The 22,684-nt window shown below is 48.8% G+C and overlaps 1 protein-coding gene across 2 annotated transcripts in view; it reads right to left on the bottom strand.

Moving 5' to 3' along the window:
- The window catches only part of Ctnnbip1 (catenin beta interacting protein 1), a 46,859-nt gene extending 36,617 nt beyond the window's left edge, over positions 1 to 10,242 (bottom strand). Inside the window, exon 1 of one of the 2 annotated variants that reach the window (XM_075945797.1) lies at positions 10,038 to 10,242. The gene's annotated coding sequence lies outside the window, so the exon portion shown is untranslated. The remainder of the gene's footprint in view (positions 1 to 10,037) is intronic. The other variant, XM_075945795.1, reaches the window with a different exon arrangement.
- Between the last annotated feature and the right edge of the window lie 12,442 nt (positions 10,243 to 22,684).

Raw genomic sequence — 22,684 nt, 5'->3', positions numbered from 1 at the left:
CCTCCCCAGCTGCTGACAGGCTGTTCCCAACACAGATGTCCTCGGGATCTCCCAGGTGTTTCTTCAATAACTGGGACATGGTACCAAGAACACTGAAGAGGGGTCACAAGGCCTCGTCCATCCTGAAGGCATGGGCAGTGCTGGCCACGGCTCAGGTGAGGAGCGACCAGGCAGTGCATGCTCCAAGGAGCTAGCTCCTGTGATAGCGAAACAGGGGTAGGATGGGGCTTACACCAGGGCTTCCAAGGAAAGCAAGCTCAGGAAAGTGATCAGAAACAAGACTGGAAGCCACAGGGACTGGCAGGAGGCTTCCAAGGAACTGTCCCTACTGCCAATAGGCTGATGGATCTACTCAGAACTGGACACACCCTGGTAATCTAGCTCAGGAGCTAAAGCCATACTTCCCACTTGTAGTGACACCCCTCATTCCCCAAACCACCAAGCCTCAAAAGGGAGCAGAAGTCCCTGGGGAAACCGGCAAACATTCCTGGTTTTAAATTAAAGTCACTCACCAAAGACTGTCACGTTTCACAACAAAAGCCTTAATTAAATCTTTAGAAGCCTGTGTGTATAGAATGCCAGAGGGCCTGTCCTCCTCCTGTGAGATGGCTCGGCAGATAAGAGCACTGATTGGAGGTCTCAGCCTCCAAATGACAGCTAAAAATCATCTGTAACTCCAGTTCCAGAGGATCCAGTGCCCTGCTCTGCCTTCTTGGGCACTAGGTCCACACATGGTGTACATGCATACACGGGGGAAAACACTCATACACACAGAATTTAAAAAAAATAGATCTTTAAAAAAAGAAAGAGGAACGACCCAGGGTCCAACGATCAAGATAAATGAGCACACTGCATCTGAGTGGGCCTGCAGGTCCCGGGCAGTGTTTGATAGCATCCATAGTACTGAGAGGCCTCAGAAGTCCTTGCTCTGCAGAGATCAAGGAGTGAGTGTAACTGGTCACTACCCAAAGTGCAACGAGAATGGACAGCCTGAGGCCTCTCAGGTGGCAGTGGCAGCATCCCCAGGAGGAGGTGATCCCAGCTCAGCATTAGCTGTCTGCACCCCAGTGAGTTCTGTCTCAAGCTGCAGCAGGTTATGCTGAGAAAAAAGTGGAAATGGGGAGGAGAGATGGAGGGATGCCTCACAGCCAGCTGTTTGCCTGAAAGCCCCACCATACCCTTCTAAGAACCACCTGCACCCCATCTTCTGCCAGCCCCAGTGACTGGCCAGAGGAAGGCCAAGTTCCTAAGCCTGCAAGCATTGTCATCAACACTGACAGACAGGATGAGGGGCCCCTCTTCCTCAGTCTAGAAATCAAGAGAAACATAGTTAGGAAAGGATTCACACAGCATAGCCATGACTGGCCTTTGCAGTTTCCACCTTTTGTGGCCTTCATAAAGAAAACGGCACCAATCAGAGGACAGATTTACCAGGTTTTATACTAGCAGTATTCATACCTTTGTGTGTTTACATCAGCAGCCCCCACTTAACACACGAGACACATAACAATCAAAAGGGCATTAAATACTTGCCATCTGATAGAAACTAGAAGTGGGTCTTATTCCCCAGTCCTCAATGGGACAGAGACAGGGAGATGGCTGGGATGGGTCTCTGGGAAGCTGGGCTGCCTAGGGCAGCATGCTGAGACTCAGGTATGGGCAGGGCTAACCATCTCCTTGGAAACTGGTTCACGATTGGCCTCATGATTTAGCAGGAAGAACAGGGGTGGGACCACACAGTGAGAGGTGTTTGATCCATGAAGAACCCTGATCTCCACAGGAAACCCCACTGGTGGAGTCCAAGGTTGCAGAATAACAGGCGGTAAGCTCATTTGCTTGCTCAGTTTAGGGACAAGGACCACAGGATCCAGCAGCAGGAAACATGTGGTTAGACACTTAGGTGACTGGCAGGCCCGAGGAAGGCTTAATTGGAGCCTGTCTCAAAGCCTACGGCCCAGCTCCCTACACAGAAGAGGCAGCAGAAGTGGGTCACATTCTTCTGACTGCCACAGCATCACCACAGGCTCTAACCTCACTTGTAGAAGTACAGGGGCACTGAGTGACCTGGTGTCCTTGCTGGGCCCACCTTCTAATCAGACAGATTCTGCCCCAGTCAAAGTCTGGGGGCGGGGCAGTCCATTAGCCCAGGAGGGCTGCACAATGGCCTTCCACCTTCCTCTCTCCCTCCAAATGTGGGAAGTTACCTCTCCAGCCCTTTGCTCCCTCCACCTGGCCAAACTGGAGGGGGAAGGAACACTGTGTGCTTCCATGTAACCTGCTGGATCTCCCTCACCTTGACCTCTGAGGAGATGGGCAGGCCTGGTGCTGGGCAGATTTGGGGAAGAAGAGTCTTGCCCCCACCCCATTCTGCGCATTTGACCTGAAACAGGGGCAATAACAGGGTTTCCGCATGCACAAGCTCCATGATGAACTCCGTGGACACAGCAGAGGCCCCCACAGCTTACCCACCACCATGCGCCCTTGTCTGAAGTTGGCAGCAGAGGAACCTGACTGATAGGAAAAGAATCCTGCAGAAACAAGGAAAGGCAATGGCTACTGAAACACAACAGGTGGCCTGGCGTGGCGATACACACGATAGTCTCACACAGCGTGGCGATACACACGATAGTCTCACACAGCGTGGCGATACACACGATAGTCTCACACAGCGTGGCGATACACACGATAGTCTCACACAGCGTGGCGATACACACGATAGTCCCACACAGCGTGGCGATACACACGATAGTCTCACACAGCGTGGCAATACACACGATAGTCCCACACAGAAAGGCAAAGGCAGGTGGATCTCTTGTGAGTTCAGATTGCTCTACACAGTGAGTTCAAGGCCATTACCCCCTTTTTCTTTTTGAGACAGGATTTCTCTATGGAACAGACCTGGCTGTCCTAGAACTCTCTTCATAGACTAGACTGGCCTCAAACTCACAGAGATCTGTCTGCCTCTGCCACCAACCACCAAAGTAGCCCTTTAAGAGGAAGCAACTTCCTTCTTTCCAGACAGTACCTGACAGCCACTCAGGCTATTAGCTATGTAGCCAAGACTGTTCTTACACTCTTCTACCTTCTGCCTCAGCCTCCTAAGCGCTAGGATCACAGGAACACACCAGCATGCCCACCATGGAAGCAAGGTCTGGCTAACCCTGGCCTCCAAGGTGTTCTTGTGGCTATCATTAGATACTAAATGTCACATCTGTCACCAGACACAAAGGCGCTGGGCTATTAACTCTTCCCCTTGTTCTTCTTCCCAGTGATGTGGCACCTGATCTGTTGTGCACCTCTGAGAACTCTACCCCTGGTCTGTTCCCGAGAATTCAAAACACTCTTGTGTTTTTGACTCACATGACTCCATTAGACAGTTAGCCTTTTGGTGATACTTCTGCTATCTACCACATAGTCCCAGCACCTACAAGTCAGGTAAGTACTGTATTGGCTGACCTACGTTCCTAGTCCCCAACTATGTATAAACTGGAGTAACAGCTCATTAGAAGAAAGATGGACAAGTAGGAGACAACACTTCTCCATCTCTGGTCTTGGTTTGAATGACAAATGGCATCAGAACAAGATTAGGGATCAGCTTTATCTGCTCCACACATGACATCAGGGTATGACAAATGACCATCATGTATGATGCATGGTTTACACACATCTTACAGAAGCTTACACAGAACACAACTATAAAAAACAGACTCATTGGTGACCCTCAGTCCTTCAGAAACTTCCAAAGGAGGAGAACAATGTTTTAGTGCAGTTATTCCAAGCACAGGAAGGCTTTGTGGAGGACCAGAGCATAACAGGCCTTTAATAACAGAGCAAGTCTGCAGCTGGTGCCCAGTCCTCTCTCATAAACCAAGTTCAAGCCTAAGTATCATTATTCCCATTTACCATCAGGGAAAGTGAGTAAAGAAAGGTTAATTAGCCCCCTCAAGAGAAAAGGGCCACAGCCAGAGAGCCAGCTCTCTGTCCAGGATGAGCTGGACCACAAACAAGCTTGCTCACCTTTCCAGACCTCCACTTCCGGTTATATAAGTAGTAATAACCACACATTTCCAAAACCATAGTGAAGCTCAAATGAGACAATGGACACAAGCGTCACTGCCGCTCACTTCCTCGTCTTCTAAATAAGCACACGTCATTCTTACTCTCTTAAGAAGCCCTGCTACACGAGCTTGAGGCTGCACCTACACAGACAATGTGTGACTAATCGCTGCTTCAGACTCTGTCAATGAAATGCCTCAGGACCCCAAGTGTGACTTACACAACAGGAGACTAGCTTGATCCCTGCTAACGCCTTTGGCCTCTCAAGGTTGGCAGGCATGCGGCATCACGCTCATAATGGACAATGGCATGCCTGAGGGAGGTTGGGAGCTGGCCGCTGGATCAGGCCAGATGCCAGCTCGGTTCCCAGTGAGCTGTGCCTCTGCCTGCTTCTCTCTGACTGCAATAAGTTTCCAATTCTGCTCCATTCACAGCAAAGAAGGCCAGTGCTTTCTAGACATCACTGTGTTCTCATCAGGTGACCAGACAGCAGGCGCTCATAGGCGACAGCGTGCCTGACTCCGCAGCAGGCCTGCTGATACTTGGCACGAGTGTAGAAGCAAAGAGGAGACAGGAAAGCTACCTATTCAATCATGATATATCAGAAGCTCGGGGCTGGGAGAGCACTTGCTTAACATGTGCAACACCCTGCATTAGACTTAAGCACTGCAAAATAATAATAATAATAATAAAGAGGAGAAGGAACATGGGCAGAGAAAAGGGGGAGGGAGAACTAATTTACATAGCTTAAACCAAAGCTCATGAGATATCCCCTGCTGGAGGGCAAGGAGCTAAGGGCTGCCCATGCTCACCCAGTGCCTTAGCACTAGGCAATGCTTGCTGATTTGCAGATTCCAGGAGGAAAGAAAGCTCAGTTGAGTCTCTAGATCTTGGTCAGCCTAGCCTATGACTCCTAGATTACCTGAGGGTTATTCAATCAGACTCTGTTGGCCAGAACAAGAGGCTCCTACTCCAACTGTTCTTGCTAGCATCCTGCTTCTTCTCCAAGGATGCATTCAGACATCTGAGAGCTCCAGGAAAAGGTCTCATGCAGCAAGTCCTTACTGTACAGAATCCATGAGAAACCCAAATTCCTACCACAGCCACCATCCAGCCCTGACTCAGCTCACCACACTCCAGCCCCCCATTACTTTGCTGCCTACAAGCTGTCCCTTTGGCTCACCAGGTCATCATTCAAAAGTCACCCCTCAGCCGGGCGGTGGTGGCGCACGCCTTTAATCCCAGCACTCGGGAGGCAGAGGCAGGCGGATCTCTGTGAGTTCGAGGCCAGCCTGGTCTACAAGTGCTAGTGCCAGGACAGGCTCCAAAGCTACAGAGAAACCCTGTCTCGAAAAACCAAAAAAAAAAAAAAAAAAAAAAAAGTCACCCCTCAGAACTAGCTAGACCCTCACACTCATTTGTCTCGGCTATAACCAGGTTTATTCCCTCAACATCCCACGTTCTTTGTTTGGGACAAAGTCTCATACATAAAGCTGTGGACAGCCTTGAGCTCCTGATCTCCCTGGGATGACATCATGCCCCAGCTCAATACCCCACAGTCTTTTGCTCACTTATTATTTATTTTTTGTTTTATTCTTCATTGCTAAACATAGAACAGCGGGCTTCAGGCATACTAAGTGTGTGCGCTACCACTGAGCTAAGAAGCTGACCGACTAGGAGACAGGATCAGTAGAGGAAGCAAGTGGGGCTGGGCAGCAGTTGAGTAGGAGAGCCCCGCCTTGCACATCTGAGGCCTGAAGTCTAGCTTCCAACAGAACTAAAGAAATGCTAGATCTTAAAACTAACTTCATTAGACCATGAATCTTGGCTACATCTGCAACACAGTAGTGACTGGTGTCTGGTGTCAGTTATTTTAACTTCTTTTCTTTTCTTTTCTTTTTTTTCTTTTTTTTTTTTTTTGGTTTTTCGAAACAGGGTTTCTCTGTGGCTTTGGAGCCTGTCCTGGAACTAGCTCTGTAGACCAGGCTGGCCTCGAACTCACAGAGATCCGCCTGCCTCTGTCTCCCGAGTGCTGGGATTAAAGGCGTGCACCACCATCGCCTGGCTTACTTCTTTTTTGAAAGACGGTCTCAACTATGTGGTCCTCCCTGGTTGGCCTCAGACTCAAACTCACAAAGATCCTCCTGCCTCTTCCTCCTGTGTGTTGGGATTAAAGGTGTGTGCCATCATGCCCAGCTTCAACTAAACAATGATTTACCGAATTGCTGAATTGGACCATAAATAATAAACAAAAACAAACTCTGCTCTCGAAGAGCTTAAATTCTCGCAGGAAGTAAGAAATCGATGAAAGAAAACTGGAATAACAGGGCTGATGGAGGCTCGGCACGTGAAAACACTTGCCTGGCAAGCCTGGTGACCTGAGTTCAAGCCCAGACCCCACAGAAAAGAGGGAGAACCAACTCCCGAGAGTGTGTTACGTGCACGCACACATGCCCCACACCAAACTAATTAACTTTCCTTTTCCAGTCTCATGTATGTGGTGTGCATGTACATGCATGTTTTCCATGTGTGGAGGTTTATGTGCGTGTGCATATGCATGAGGTAACCCAAAGTTCATGCCTGGGATTATCTTTGATTGCTCATTCACTGGGGCAGGGTCTCTCAATCAAGGCCAAAGCCTCCTGCGGCTAGTCTGGCTAGCAGGCTTACTCTGGGGAGTTACAGCAGGCCACCACACCCACCCAGCATTGGTGTGGGTTCTGGGGATCCAAACTCCAGTTCTTACTCTTGTATGGCAAACACTTCACCATCTGTGCCATTTCCCCAGCCCCAATCCTTTGAAAAGCGAAACAATAGCTATCAGTTCAATGAAGCGAACACTAAATACAAGGTGCCATCCTGGGCACTGAATAGGGCTCGCTAATTTAACCCTTTCAACAACTCCACAAGGGAAAAAGCACTACTTTACAGATGAGGCAAGCTCAGACATGGAGAGGTTAATAATGTTCTGAAGCTCGCAGAGTCAAAGACGGCAGAACCGAGATCCAAGCCCAGAGTCTCGGTATAAAGTTCGCGCTCTAATTAAGAGCTACATCTCATATTTGTGGGGTGTTAAATAACTCCGTGGTCAGCACCCTCGGCAGCTGTTCTCTGGGGGCAGGGCTGGACAGAGAACAGCCCTATCTAGGAAGAGCTGCTCTCTCCAGTGAGCACAGTCAACGGCAGCCTGCTGGGATTCCTCAGATGATGAGAAAAGACGCGGGCACGGGCGGCACCGCTGGCCGTCAACCTTTACACTGTGCAGGTCACCGACCTCGAACACTGTGAAAGACACAGATGAGTCCAGTGGAGACCGTGGCCTCAGACCGCTCCGAGACACATATATGTATACACGAAGCTGAAACAGACGACATGACAGGCACCAAAGGAAAGGCACAACCTGCTCCGGGATTTCCAAGGAGTCCAGCCCCTAGGTCCCCACTGCCCACACGTGTCACCTCCGAAGGCCTCTGTGACATTTAGAATTACAGCAGCATAGAGCAAGTTTAATTCTGTTAAATAGCTCGAGTTCATGACACTCAGGTGTTCCCTCGCTGTAACAAACCATCCTAGCTTACTACTTTTCCTTTTCTTTCTCCCCTCACCTTTTTTAAAATTTTAATCTTTTGATTTTGCTTTTTGTTTAACTTCGGAGTTTCCCGATAGCTCCTGGCTGTCCTGGAACTCACTCTGTACAACCTTAAACTCACAGAAATTTGCTTGTCTTTGCCTCCCAAGGGCTGGGATTAAAGGTCACTGACCTCAAACACTGAAAGACAATTCCAGTGGAGACCCTGGCCTCAGACAGCTCAGAGACAAATTTCTTAATCTGGGAGTACTGGGTACCAAACCCAGAGCCTCACACATTTCCTCTAACTGAGCTGCATTCTTAGCCCCTTCAGTGTCTTTGTCCAGCACTTCACAACAGAGGCAGGGCACTAATGTCTCCATTTAAACGCTGCAGCTGGATATGGGAAGGAAGCCCAATGCGTTCTCTCTCCTCCACCTCTAATTTATAAGCCCACAAGCTCTCTTCCATCACAGGGGTAGCCTATCCCACGAGCACACTGCTGTACTATGGTGACTTCTCTCTGAGCTAAGTCATGAGTCCACCAGACTGCAAAAGGCAGGAGCAACATCATACCTGAGTGTGTGTGTGTGTGTGTGTGTGTGTGTGTGTGTGTGTGTGTGTGTGGAGAGGGGTGGGAGGAACAAACAGGGCTGGCTCTTGTTCCATCCTTCTACTACCATCACCCAGATGCAAAATCACCACCATCTCTAGCTGGGCAATTTCAACAATCAACTAGTGCCTTTTCCTCCACCTCCACACCCCATAATTCTGTCTCTTTATGGCGGCCAGAGCAATCCTTTAAAACTTAGATCATATCTTAATACCTTTCTGTTTAACAGACTCTAATGGCTTCTAACTCTTTGGATAATATACTATAACCTACAAAATGTATTCTTTTAACCTACAGGTTCTTCCTTTCTCTCCCAACACCCTCCCTCTCTCTATGAGGGTCTCAAGAAGCCCAGGCTGACCTTGAGCTCCTGATCTCCTCGCCGCCACCTCCCAAATGCTGCGCCACCACATCCAGGCTGTTGTCGATTCTTAGTGCTCTGGCCCCTTCGCAGCACTTAACACTGAAATGACTTTCAGCCACCTACTTATTTACTCGTTATTATCTGTCCTCTTTCCTTCTTGGAATGTCATCTCCCAGAAGACAAGGATTGTGTAAGCCTCAGAGCATGGAGTTCGTGAATGAATTTCCATCTCACAGCAGTGACTTCTGTCCACATGGACCACAATGACTCTACCAGGAAGCCATGAATGACACACTGGCACTTAACAGTTGGCACCTTTATTTGTGATTCAAAGTCCTGCTTTGAATCCAAGGAAGTTCTGGCATCTCCGAACACTTTAATGGCAGAAGAGATCAGTTATCACAGGGTTCCAGCCAGGAACAAGAGCCCAGTGGCTGCAGCAGGGAACCAGAAGCCAACGCACTTGGGAGGTAAATCTCAAGAAAAACTGACTTGCCTCCAGCTCCTATACCATATCTGTGCCTCAATTTACCCAGCAGTTATCTAAGCACACTTCCTTGACATCTGCAACAGGAGACAAAGTAATTAACAGCTAGGGGCATAGTTAGATCCTCAGATAGGAAGTGCTGCAAGCCACACGTCCCATTATTTATAAAACTGTTGATTTGTGCCCAGCACAATACCCCTGGGCCTTCCCATAAGCTAACTCGACAGAGATACTGCTCAGACAAGTTCCATACACAGGAACAAGCAAGGGCTGCAGGGCCTCAAGAGGCAGGGTGTCCAGAGCTCCAGGCTCAAGAGAAAGGGAAGTGCATCGTTAATGGGGTGGCAAAGAGGAGGGGTTAAGGGCAGTTTGGAGGTCCAAGTGGTTAAACCTGCAGGTTCATGTTCACAAATACCCTGCGAACATGAGCCATGTGTCTCTCACATATACCTTCTAAAAACACAAGGGAGAGGTGGTACTGGGGGAGCGGACAGTGCATTCAAACTACAGAGGGAGGAAGGGAGGCTGGGCAGCCAGAGAGACCTTGGCAGCATTTAGTAGGGGAAACAAGGAGAGTCAGGATGCTGGGAGAGGGGTGTACGTGAGGTAAAGAGGAGACAGGGCAATGGGACCAGGAGGGTGGACAGGCGATGTCAAGCACACGGGCCCAGAGGGTGAGCAACTGGGACACCTGTGGAGGGGGAGAACCCCAAAGGAAAGGGAAGAAGGTAGCAGGGGGGTCTGAGGCGGGAGGTAGCAGCGCCGGCCGTGGTGGGGACGACGGGTCCAGGCCCAGGGCGTCGCGCCAGCGGGGCCGGCCCGGTGGGTCTCGGCGGGGTCGAAGGTGCCTTCCGCGGCCCCTCCCCGGGAGACAAAGGGCCAGCGGCTCCCCCGTGCCCCTGCGCCGCGCCGACCCCGTGCTGCGGTCGCGGCTCGGCCTCGCGCTTACCTGGGCCGCCCGAGCGCGCGGCGCCGGGGGCTGCGGGTCCGGAGCGCGGCGGCCTGTTCCGGGGCGCGCTCAGCCGGAGCAGCAGCCGCGGCGGCGGCAGCAGCAGCAGCAGGAGCGGCCGCCTCAGCCTCCGCCTCTCCGTGAGTCACCGCGGCGGGGAAGGAGGGAGGCGCCAGGCCGCCGGAGGAGGGACCGGCGGAGGGGGCGGCATTGGGCTCCGCGCGCTCGGCGGAGGCGCGGCAAAGGCCACGCCCCTGGGGGCGGTGCCAGCGAGGGGCGGGGCCTTGAGGGGCGGAGCCCGAGGGAGGGAGAGAGCCTGGTATTGGTTAGCGCTGCTTGTGGGGCTGGCTGGAGGGCGGAGTCCGGAGCCTCACTGGGAGGAAGGCAGTTCATTGGGCATCTCTGCTCGGAGGCGGGGTCTCCTGGTGGAGGGGTAGTAGTTGACTCCGTAAGGAAAACCCAGGGGAGGAGCGGGCGTTGTGGGCACCGAGGGGTCACATAGGGTAGACTCTTTGCTAAGGCTAGTTGACCCAGAACCCCGAAAGAATCTGAAATGGAAGAGGTTGCAGACTATTTAGGGGCGTGGTGCCTTGAAACACTTAGGTCCGCTCTTGGATTTGTGGCCTAGCCTGGGATCTGTGTCGCCCGGAGTGCCCAGGGCCTGTGATAAAAAATATTGCTGTATCTGGAGAGGGTCAAAAAGGGTAATAGCACATTTTAAGTAAAACACGAATTGCTTTTGGTATTCGACATCCTTTTAAAAGGACGAGAATGTTTAAGTGTGGCCTCATTTCCAGTATTTATTTTTTGAAAGATTTATGTGTGTATCCACATGCATGTTTGTGTAACGTGTATATCTGACCTGAAACTGGAGTTACAGATGGTTGTGAGCAGCCATGTGAGTCTGGACACTGAACTCTGGTCCTCTACAAAAGCAGCAAGTGCTCTTAACAGTTGAGCCATCCATCTCTTCAGCCCCTGGTTTAAAATGTTTTGACCCACCGTTTACAAAGGGTGCTGTCAGTTCAGAGGCCCTCCTTAACAGCTTCTCCACCTTCCAGTGTCTTCTGTTCTTTATTCCGCCCTCTTCTGTACATTTCCCCCTTCCTCTTGGGAGGGGCTGGAGAGATGACTCAGTGATTAAGAGTACATAGTGCCCTTGCAGAAGCCCCAAGCGTGATTCCATTCCTAGTGTCCATGTCAAATGGCTCACAAACCACCTTAACTCCAGCTCCGGGGGATCCAATGCCCTCTTCTGCCTCTGTGAGCACTGCATTCACATGTACAAAACCACACTCTGATATACATATAATATATCACATATACATATAATTGAAAAATAAAAATTAGCTGTGGAAAAAAATGGTGTTTAAGAGCACTAACTGATCTTGCAGAGGACCTGGGTTTGGTTCCAAACACCCACATCAGGTAGCCCACCTATGACTGAAATTCGAGTTCTAGGGGATTCAACACCCTCTTCTAGTGTCCATGGGCACTACACATGGTGGACATAAAACAGGTATACACCTGTATAAATTATTAATTGAAAGTTGTATACTAAAATTGAAATGATATAGGAATCAACATGGCCCCGGCCCAAAGAAGACATACAAATTTCTGAAGCATTTCCTATTTGAAAATAAAGTTAAGAAAGACAAAAATTAAAATACAATAAACTTTTGTGTATTGCTGTTGTATGGCACTATTCTTGGGGAGCCTTGAGCAAGCACCTCCTCCTCTCAGACAGGGTGCTAACTACAGGCCAACTATCTACCTAAGTTCAACTTGGTAAAACCAAATGAATCTTATTAGTATTACTTCCAGGAGCATGGGTGAAGTTACAGGCACAGAAATGACTCGAAGGCAGCTGTATCACCCACACCCACATATCCTGTGAGCTCACAAAAGCTGGAAACCTGGGACACACTGCACAATCTGCAGGCAGCTCAACAGGCTGGAGAACAGTCTTTCCCTGCAGCTCAGCAGCCCATGCCCCTTCTAGGCAGCTCAGCAGGCCTTACTGCCTATATATGCTTGGGAAGAGAGGAGCCTAGTGAATCTGATCAATTTCAGGAACTTCCTGAAGCCACTGAATTATTTACCTCCTGGGCTTAATGAGGTCAGCTGTGGGATGGAATATTACACCTTCCCTTGGAACATACAGGTGCTTCAACTCCACTTTAACATCCTGTGTCTTTTTTTTAAAACTTTATTTAACTTTATTTCATGCACATTGGTATAACGATGTCAGATTCTCTTGAACTGGAGCTACAGACAGCTGTGAGCTGCCATGGGGGTGCTGGGAATTGAACCCGGATCCTCTGGAGGAGCAGTCAGTGCTCTTAACCACTGAGCCATCTCTCCAGCCCCCTAACATCCTGTGTCTTGTTTTGTTTAGTTTTTTCGAGACAGGTTTTCTCTGTGTAGCCTTAGCTGTCCTGGAACTAGCTCCATAAAATAAACTCACAGAGATCTGCCTGCCTCTGCCTTTCAAGTGCTGGGATTAAAGGTGTGAGCCACCACCACCTGGCCTGTGTCTTTTTTTGTTTGGTTGGGTTGGTTGGTTTTGTTTTTGTTTGAGACAGGGTTTCTTTATGTAGCCCTAGTTGTCCTGGAATTTACTCTGTAGATCAGGCTGGCCTTGAACTCACAGAGATCCACCTGCCTCAGTCTCCTGAGTGCTGGGATTAAAAGAATATGCCCAGCACTGCCCCAGCTTAACATCCTGTATCTTAAGGAGCTCGCTACAAAGACAGGTTATAATCTTGGAGGAAACTGCTATACAACAGTTATATGTGCACATATTGTTTGTGTGTGCACATGTGTGTGAATGTCAAGTCTTGTATCTCCCCCTATTATTTTCCACCTTCTTCTATTATGGTTTTTGTTTTGTTGTGAGTCAGTCAGTGTCTCTCACAGAATGTGGAGCTGAGAAACACTTGATGAGGTTTCCTTGATTTTTTTAATGACATTTATTTTTATTTCACGTGCATTGGAGTTTTGCCTGCATGTATGTCTGTATGAGGCTATTGGATCCCCTACAACTGGAGTTACAGGAAGTTGTAAGCTGCCATCTGGGTGCTGGGAATTGAACTCAGGTCCTCTGGAGGAACAGCCCATGTCTTAACCACCGAGCCACTGCTCCAGCCTCTTGAGTGTTCCTACCCAGCAGCCTGCACAGCACCTCATGACGATTTGCCGTCCAGGAGGGAGGAAGCTGCTGGCTCAGTTCCAGCTTGATTTGGCGGTGTGATACATTCCAGTGTGTGGTCGGTGTCTTCAGTATCGTGGGTGGGTGATCAGGAGCAATCCAATGCAATAGACTTCTATTGTTCTGGAGCCTCTGTGGCTCCCTGGCCAGCTGACAGGGAGAGGCCCATACCTGACCCTGGGATTGTTGCTTAGAGACCTATGGCTTCTGGGGTAGCATTTTCCATCCATAGAGAGCATTTCCATTCTAACTTGTTTAAATTTTCTTTTGATTAATTAAGTCTAGATTGGCTAGACTGGCAAGCCCCAGAGCTCTGCCTACTCAGCAAGTTGATTACAAGCTTTTACGTGGGTGCTGGAGATTCAGTGACCAAGCTCCCGACTCTCAGAGTAAACATTTTAAAAACGCTCTTCTTCTATTTGGAAATGCCCACATCACTCTTCACTCTTGATTCCACAGACTGTATTGTAGTCATGACTGAGGGACATGTAGTTATGAGATTATGAATCCTCCAAGGCCAGAAATGTCTTATTCATGACTAGATCTCCAAAGAATCCTGCGCCTGGAGCAAAATTTCAACAAACTTTTGCCAATACAGCTTATCAATGGGTCCTCCAAGATTCCTGGTGAATACGGGATGGAATATATATATATATATATATATATATATATATTTGGTTTTTCGAGACAGGGTTTCTCTGTGGTTTTGGAGCCTGTCCTGGAACTAGCTCTTGTAGACCAGGCTGGTCTCGAACTCACAGAGATCCGCCTGCCTCTGCCTCCCGAGTGCTGGGATTAAAGGCGTGCACCACCACCGCCTGGCTGGATTATATTTTTTTAAGATATGTTTAAGGAGCAGGTGGGAAAGGAATGCAGAAGATTAAGATGCGTTAGTGTAAAATAATGGATACTTTTCTTATTCTTCCCAAATTTTTCACATGTAATTTTTAAAGATTTGTTTGTTTTGTTTTATATGTGTTTGCCTGCATGTATTACTACTTGCATGCAGTGCCCTCAGAGTCCACAAGAGGGCACTGGATCCCCTGAAACTGGAGGACAGATGTGTGTGAACTACCTTGTGGGTGCTGGGAACCTAACTCTGGTCCTCTGCAAGAGCAGCCAGTTCTCCTAACCACTAAGCCATCTCTCCAGCCCCCTGTATTATTCTTATAGTTTAAAATTACAGTAAGTTCATCAATACAGTCAGTCTCTCAACTACCCCACGGGCTCAGAGTTGAGCAATTTGCATTTCTAGGCAGCACTGTGACTTTAGATTCGCTCTGGCTTCACCCTCTGCCTAGGAAACAGGAGCATTTGTCAGTGCTGACAGCCCCCAAGCCATCTCCCCTCCCAGGGGAAGTTAGCCTGAGCCCTCTGGCGCATTCGTGAGGCTGCCCCTTACAGTATTTACCTCCCCCTGAAGTAGGGGAGACACGTGACACAACGTGGACCAATTGAAGTCTTCCTTTAAACTTTCAGAATTGGCAATGAATGGAAGACATCATGGCTCAGTGGGTAAAGGGCGCTCGTGCGCAAGCTCCATCACCTGAGTCCCGCCTCCTCCCCCTGCCCTAGAACTCACACAGAAGTGGAAGAAGAGAACAGATCCCGCAGAGTGGCCCTCTGGCTTGTGCACTCACGCTGCATGGCACACCAGCTCCCCCTCCCATACGTGCAAAGACACACACACACACACACACACACGCACGCACGCACGCACGCACGCACTAGCAAAAATAAAGCTGAGAAGAGAATGGTGACAACCATCTTTCTCTGTGAGTTTAAAGCCAACTTGGTCTTCCTGGCGAGTTAAAGGGCAACCAGAGTTGGGCAGTTGCCAAGCAAAAGCAGGAAGAACATAAGCTCAGTGCCAGGATGGGCACCAGTTACACAGCTCAGAACAGATTCAGAAACAGAAAAAACATAAGATAATAAAGATAACCAATTTATATAAATCAACAGTGATATTTATATTGATTGTCAATGTGACAGGGTCTTAGATCACCCTGGAGACAAGTCTGTGGGCATGTCTGCAAGGTATCATCTGGACTAGGTGGATTAAATGTGGACAGCACCATCCCATGGTGTACCTCCGTGGTGACATGCTTACCTAGCATGAACAAGGCACTGAATTTGATGGACCCAGCATTACAAAAGGAGGGGATGAACCAATTTTCAAAAAATCTAAATGTAACAACTATTAACTAACAAATAATACCAAGCCACGCATGGTAGCTCACATCTGTAACTTCAGGAAGCTGAAACAGGAGGATTGCTGTGAGACCTCACAGTTACATACTGAGCTGAAGGCTAGCCTGGGCTATGGAAATGAGATCCTGTCTCAGAAATGCTAACAAAGGCCACTGATGTGGCACAGGGGGTAAAAGTACTTGCCTCACAAGCCTGATTGCGCGTTTGCTATCCTACACCCGTGTAAACATGGAAAGAGAGAATCAACTCCAAAAGTTCTACTACACACACACACACACACACACACACACACATATACACACACACACACGTACATACGCAAACACCTACACATGCACACACTCACAAGGGCTGGACAGGTGACTCACTGGGCAAAGCAATCACTATGCAAGAATTATCTGATTCCCTGAACTCATACAAGGCCAGGCATGTTGGTTTATGTTTAATTCTAGAGCCCTGGTAAAGAGGCAGAGACACGAGAATCCCTGGAAGGTCACAGCCAGCTGGTCTGGTGTACACATAGCTGAATAAAAGACCCTGCCTTGAACAAACTGGAAGCTGAAAACTGACGCTCAACAATCCTCCTGTGACGTTAATATGTGCACCAAGGAATATGTACGCACACGTGCACACACACAGGTTTGTGTTTTTACCTTTCATTCTGGTCCCTACGCCTGTGATCTGCTTATATTTGGCGTGGCTCTTAACTTTTCAGAGGACAGATATTTGGAGGCCAAATGCACGAGGGACAAAGACTGGCAGTCATGTTCCATTCTCCTCGGTTGAGCCTTGGCAAAAATTCCACCAATTTTCCTTTGGAGATAATAAGGAATTATTAAAAGTAATGATGAAAGCATTTTGTAGATGAGTGCATATACATATTTTGTATTCTGAGTGCGGTAGGTGCAGCTGTGACCATCTGGCTAGCTGCCAGCCTGCTCCCAGAGCGTTCGTTGGTCTCCACAGCATCTGATAAGTACGTTCCCCACCACATCACAAAGCCCTGATATACCTGTTAGGGGTCAGAGAAAAGAAATCACACCTCATTCCTGAGCCTGGTAGTTCAGTAGACCTGCATGTTTCTGAGAATGTACTGTATTGGACTGCAGGCGCAGCTTCAGACATATTAATCGCGGTAAAGACAGAGCAACTGAGATCTCACCTTGGATCCATACACTCGGCCTGTTGCCTCGAAATGTAGTCTGTCTACTACCGTTTGACCCTGGTTATTGTCCAGTTAAGGGCTGAAGAAAAAGGTAATCCCTAAGAGCAAATCTCTCTGTGAGGGCTAACACAGCCACGACTCCCTCCTAGAACACAGCTAACTGAGTTGCAGACCCGTAGATGCTGCGGGACAGTCAGAGTATCCCGAGAGGCCGAAGGGACCACGGCTGACAAGCAACTCCTTCCTGGCCACCGTGAGGGATACAGACCGTTCGACGGAGTGAGAAACAAGCCCAGAGCCTGTTGCTACTATCTGTAGCTTTGTTCTGCATGTCCACCTCACAAGATGGTAGAAGTTGTCAGCCTCCTCGAGACAACACCCTCCTGTGCCACAGGCTTCTTCTGCTAGAGTCCTCTGGGATTTATACCACTGAGGTCTAACTTTGCCCTCTCACCTCACACACTGGGACAGCCAGATTTTATTCTGTCCAGCGGAGATTGTTCAATCTAAACGAACTTTGTAATTTGTTTCTCCACAACCCAGCCTCCTTGTTTCCTCATTACAATTTCCATGGGAAGTTACTTCCCGTCGGCAGTACTGCCTCCCAGCTGGTTAACCAGAGGCTGCTTTTTAAAAGTTGATAATAGTCACGGCTGAGGGTGCGCCTCTATGCCCCATGTCTGCTAATGATGAGCCTCACACAAACGCGTATGCGGAAGGGACAGGCACGGGGCAGATATGCGGGGATCTGAGCTTACTCACTCTGCTCCCACGTGCTACATGACAGGCAGTAATGACTATTAATTATTTAAGCAATGAACACTAGAGCCAACACAGGCCATTTTTTTTTTATGGAAGCTACACTCTTGGATCTTTTGTTTAAATCATTTTAATTAACAGAAGCTATAGTGCCCAGAGAAATATATCATGATACCAGCAAAAGAATATTTTTTTCTGTTGCTTTTTCCCTTTAAAAAATGACAAATTAGGTTATGCTTGGAAACATGGTGGACAAAGTAGAATTTAAAAACAAAATTGCTTCAGCAGGCTTCCTTTTATGGTAGCAAAGAAAGGGCATGAAATGTTGGTGAGATTTGTCTATGCATGTGCTGTATGTATGTACGGAGTGTGCACACTTATGTGTAGGGTGCACACCCGTGTGTGCCCACGTACAGGCCAAAGGAAGACATTGGGTGTCCTGCTCAATCTCCACTCTGTTTCCTTGAGGCAGGGTCTCTCACTGAATCTAGAGTGCCACGTTTTTCTCATGGCCTGGCAGTTAGCAAAGCCCAGGGATCCTCAGGCATCTGCTCTGCAGAGCACTGGGGCTATGGGCTCATGTCGGCACACCCTCTTTTTGTGTGGGTGCTGTGGATTTGTGTGGTGAGATTTTATTTGTGTTTTAACAAATAAAGCTTGCTTGAAGATCAGAGTGCAGAGCTAAGCCACTAGAGGCCAGGCAGTGGTGGCACACACCTTTAATCCCAGGATTTGGGAGATAGAGGCAAACGGATCTCTGTTAGTTCAAGGCCACCCTGGGCTACGTGAGACTGAATCTGTCTAATAGAAATAGAGCTCACACAAAGGTGGCCCCAGCACTTGGGATCATGTGCTTTTAATTCCAGCACTAGGGAGGTGGAGACAGCAGTGATATGGCAGGACAGAAAAAGGAATATAAGGCGGGAGGAGACAGGAGCTCAGTACAGTCTGAAGCAGTCACCTGAAGATGCAGTCTGAGTATGCAGTCTGAGTATGCAGTCTGAGTATGCAGTCTGAGCATGCAGTCTGAGGATGCAGTCTGAGGATGCAGTCTAGAGATGTGGTCTGAGGATGCAGTCTGAGGATGCAGTCTGAGGATACAGTCTGAGGATGCAGTCTGAGGATGCAGTCTGAGGATACAGTCTGAGCATGCAGTCTGAGGATGCAGTCTGAGGAGGCAGTCTGAGGATGCAGTCTGAGGATGCAGTCTGAGGATGCAGTCTGAGGATGCAGTCTGAGGATGCAGTCTGAGGATGCAGTCTGAGGATACAGTCTGAGGATGCAGTCTGAGGATGCAGTCTGAGGATGCAGTCTGAGGATACAGTCTGAGGATGCAGTCTGAGGATGCAGTCTGAGGAGGCAGTGAGTCTGAGGATACAGTCTGAGCATGCAGTCTGAGGATACAGTCTGAGGATACAGTCTGAGGATGCAGTCTGGAGATGTGGTCTGAGGATGCAGTCTGAGGATGCAGTCTGAGGATGCAGTCTGAGGATGCAGTCTGAGGGTGCAGTCTGAGGATACAGTCTGAGGATGCAGTCTGAGGAGGCAGTCTGAGGAGGCAGTGAGTCTGAGGATGCAGTCTGAGGATGCAGTCTGAGGATGCAGTCTGAGGATGCAGTCTGAGGATGCAGTCTGAGGAGGCAGTCTGGAGATGTGGTCTGAGGATGCAGTCTGAGGATGCAGTCTGGAGATGTGGTCTGAGGATACAGTCTGAGGATGCAGTCTGAGGATGCAGTCTGGAGATGTGGTCTGAGGATACAGTCTGAGGATACAGTCTGAGGATGCAGTCTGAGGATGCAGTCTGAGGATGCAGTCTGGAGATGTGGTCTGAGGATACAGTCTGAGGATGCAGTCTGAGGATGCAGTCTGAGGATGCAGTCTGAGGATGCAGTCTGAGGATACAGTCTGAGGATGCAGTCTGAGGATGCAGTCTGAGGATGCAGTCTGAGGATGCAGTCTGAGGATGCAGTCTGAGGATACAGTCTGAGGATGCAGTCTGAGGATGCAGTCTGAGGATGCAGTCTGGAGATGTGGTCTGAGGATACAGTCTGAGGATACAGTCTGAGGATGCAGTCTGAGGATGCAGTCTGAGGATGCAGTCTGAGGATGCAGTCTGAGGATGCAGTCTGAGGATGCAGTCTGGAGATGTGGTCTGAGGATGCAGTCTGGAGATGTGGTCTGAGGATACAGTCTGAGGATACAGTCTGAGGATACAGTCTGAGGATGCAGTCTGGAGATGTGGTCTGAGGATGCAGTCTGAGTATGCAGTCTGAGGATACAGTCTGAGGATGCAGTCTGAGGATACAGTCTGAGGATGCAGTCTGAGGATGCAGTCTGGAGATGTGGTCTGAGGATACAGTCTGAGGATACGTCTGAGGATGCAGTCTGAGGAGGCAGTGAGTCTGAGGATGCAGTCTGAGAATGCAGTCTGAGGATGCAGTCTAGAGATGTGGTCTGAGGATGCAGTCTGAGGAGGCAGTGAGTCTGAGGATGCAGTCTGAGGATGCAGTCTAGAGATGTGGTCTGAGGATGCAGTCTGAGGATGCGGTCTGAGGATACAGTCTGAGGATACAGTCTGAGGATGCAGTCTAGAGATGTGGTCTGAGGATGCAGTCTGAGGATGGGATCGCCCCTTTGCCCTGAGCACTGATAGAGGAAAAAGGTATGTCTAGTGGCTGGCTGCTCTGCTTCTCTGATCTCTCAGCTTCCACCCCTAATACCTGACTCAGGGATTGTATTATTAAGACCAATTAGAATTCGCACTACAGATTTGAACTCTGGTCCTCATGCTTGCGCAGTAAGCAGTCCTAGCTCCTCGAGAGCCTTGAGCTCGTGAGATAGCCCTGAACTCACGATCCTCCTACAGCAGCCGCGCTATTCCTGGCTTTGTGAGATGCCCTCGAACTCCTGATCTTCCTGTTCTCACCTCCTGGGGCCAGGATCCCAGGTGCGTACCACCAGGCTCTGCTGAGAATTTCAACTCAACAATCAAATCCTATAAGGCTCTACTTGCTGTCTGTACATCCTGTGGTACTTAGAATAGCGTCTTTCAAAAGCTTTCACACTATTTTTAAAGTTAAGAACCAAAAAGGGGGCACGGTTTTGATGCTATTTTCATATTCTAGGGCTGTTGTCACTTGTCTGAAACTCACAGGCAATTCGATTATGGTCTAACCTTCCCAGGCTGCCAGCCTCCTTGCTGTTAGTGATGTTCCTCTTACTGTATTACCATAGTGTCCACTTCTAGCTCAGTAGCACTCTGACACCTCTCATTATTACTGTAACTAACTGGCCTCTGAGGCCAGCAAGACTGTCTCCTTTGCAGGTATCTTTTCCTGAGCCTGTTTTTTTTTCTTCATTTTTTTTTTATTTTTTATTAAAAATTTCTGCCTCCTCCCCGCCTCCGCCTCTTATTTCCCTCCCCCTCCTCCCCTGAGCCTGTTTTTGTTTGCTTGGTTTTTTTTGTTTGTTTGTTTGTTTTGTTTTACAAGACAGGGTTTTTCTGTAACTTTAGAGCCTATCCTGGAACTAGCTCTTGTAGACCAGGCTGGTCTCGAACTCACAGAGATCCGCCTGCCTCTGCCTCCCGAGTGCTGGGGTTAAAGGTGTGCGCCACCACTGCCTGGCCCCAAGTCTCTTTTTTGATATTCATCCCACTCTATACTCAGCTCCCATGTGACCTTCTAATCACGGATTCACTTGTTGCCAATGCCACAGGCAGCCTTTACTTCAGATAAAGCACAAATTCCTTTAAAGAGTGACTTTACTATTATTTAATTTTCATTTATTTACTTTTACTTTATGTATGAATGCTGTGCATGTACACCTCCATGCCAGAAGACAGCATTAGGTCCTATTAGATGGTTGTGGGCCACCATGTGGTTGCTGGGAACTGAACTCAGGACCTCTGGAAGAGCAGTCAGCCTTCTTAACCGGGGAGGGATCTCTCTAGCCCCATATTTTATTATCTTTAATTATGTGTACAGGTATGTGTGAGCTGGCACTCAGAGGCCGGAAGCCTCAGATTCCCCTGGAGCTGGAGTTAGTTGTGTTTGTGATCCACCTGGGGAACTGAACTTGGGTCCTCTGCAAGAGCTATACACTTTTAAACACTGAGCCAGCTCTCTAGGGTCCAGACATGAACTTGTCTCTATCAGTCACTCTAGGAACAGTCACTGAGTACTTCCCAGGTACACAGCACCCTAGGAGGCAGGGGTTAAGGCAGCAAATCTCTTAGATTTCCTTTGCCCTCCTGGTGGGTATGACACACGTGAATGAGAAGAACAAAGAGTGATTCTTTGTAACTGTAGCTAAGCGACGGAGGCTGAACTATTGCTAGGAAGACAACCTTGTATTAGGGTCAAGGCTCCATTAGGATCCTTCATCCTTAGGAAGGTAACATTTAAGGTTACACTTGAATTGGATATGGTAGCACTACAGAAGCTGAGGCAGGAGGATGCAATTCAGGTTGCCCTCTTCACTATATAGCAAGTTTACAGACAGCCTGGCTGAGACCCTGCCTCAAAGCAAACCAAAGCAAAGGAAAAAAAATCCCCAAATAAAAACTAATAAAAGTTTAAGTCTTTTTTGCTTGTGTTTCAAGACAGGGTTTTTGCTATGCAGCTCTTCTTGTCCTGGAACTAGCTCTATAGGCCAAGCTAGCCTGGAACTCACAGAGATCCTCTTGCTTCTGCCTCCCAAGTGCTGGGATTACAGGCGTGCGCCACCACCGCCCTGCTCGGCCAAGATGTTTTGACACAGCAATAGAAAAGTAACTAGCACAAGAGCCACCTGACATTTGCTGGTTAGGAACTCTTTGTTCTCTCTCTCAAGGGCTAAAATTGTCAGGCTTCAGGCTGTGGGCTGGCCAGTCACTCTGCCTGGTTGGCTGGATCAAGAGGGTTCAGAAGCAGTCTGGACTAGGATTGCTCCACGTGTCTCCACGGCTCTTTAGCCCAGGGGCTAGTCAGCCATATTCTTCAAAGATGGACGGCAGAAAAGAGCAATAGTGAAAGCTCCCTGAAGCTCCTTCCAGGAGCCAGAACCACAAACATTCCAGTGGCCAATTGTCCCCTGGCCAAGCCCAAACAAGCGACTAGGCAAGGAAGCATACTCCACCCAAGGGAGGAGGTGTGAAAAAATAATTCTCGGTGCAATACTGCAGTTTCTCAAAGCAGCTATAGTCAAGGAGCTTCCTGTTCCTCTTGTTGTTTTCTAAGACAGAGGAGGGAGTAGGGACAGGGCATGGAGAGATAGGTAACTCAGTGATTAAAGGTACACGCCACCAAGTCTGATATCTAG

Source organism: Microtus pennsylvanicus, chromosome 13, assembly GCF_037038515.1.
Source record: "Microtus pennsylvanicus isolate mMicPen1 chromosome 13, mMicPen1.hap1, whole genome shotgun sequence".
In the NCBI taxonomy this organism is placed as follows: domain Eukaryota; kingdom Metazoa; phylum Chordata; class Mammalia; order Rodentia; family Cricetidae; genus Microtus; species Microtus pennsylvanicus.
Note: the sequence above shows the minus strand (reverse complement) of the source record. Positions and strands in the feature narration are given on the sequence as shown.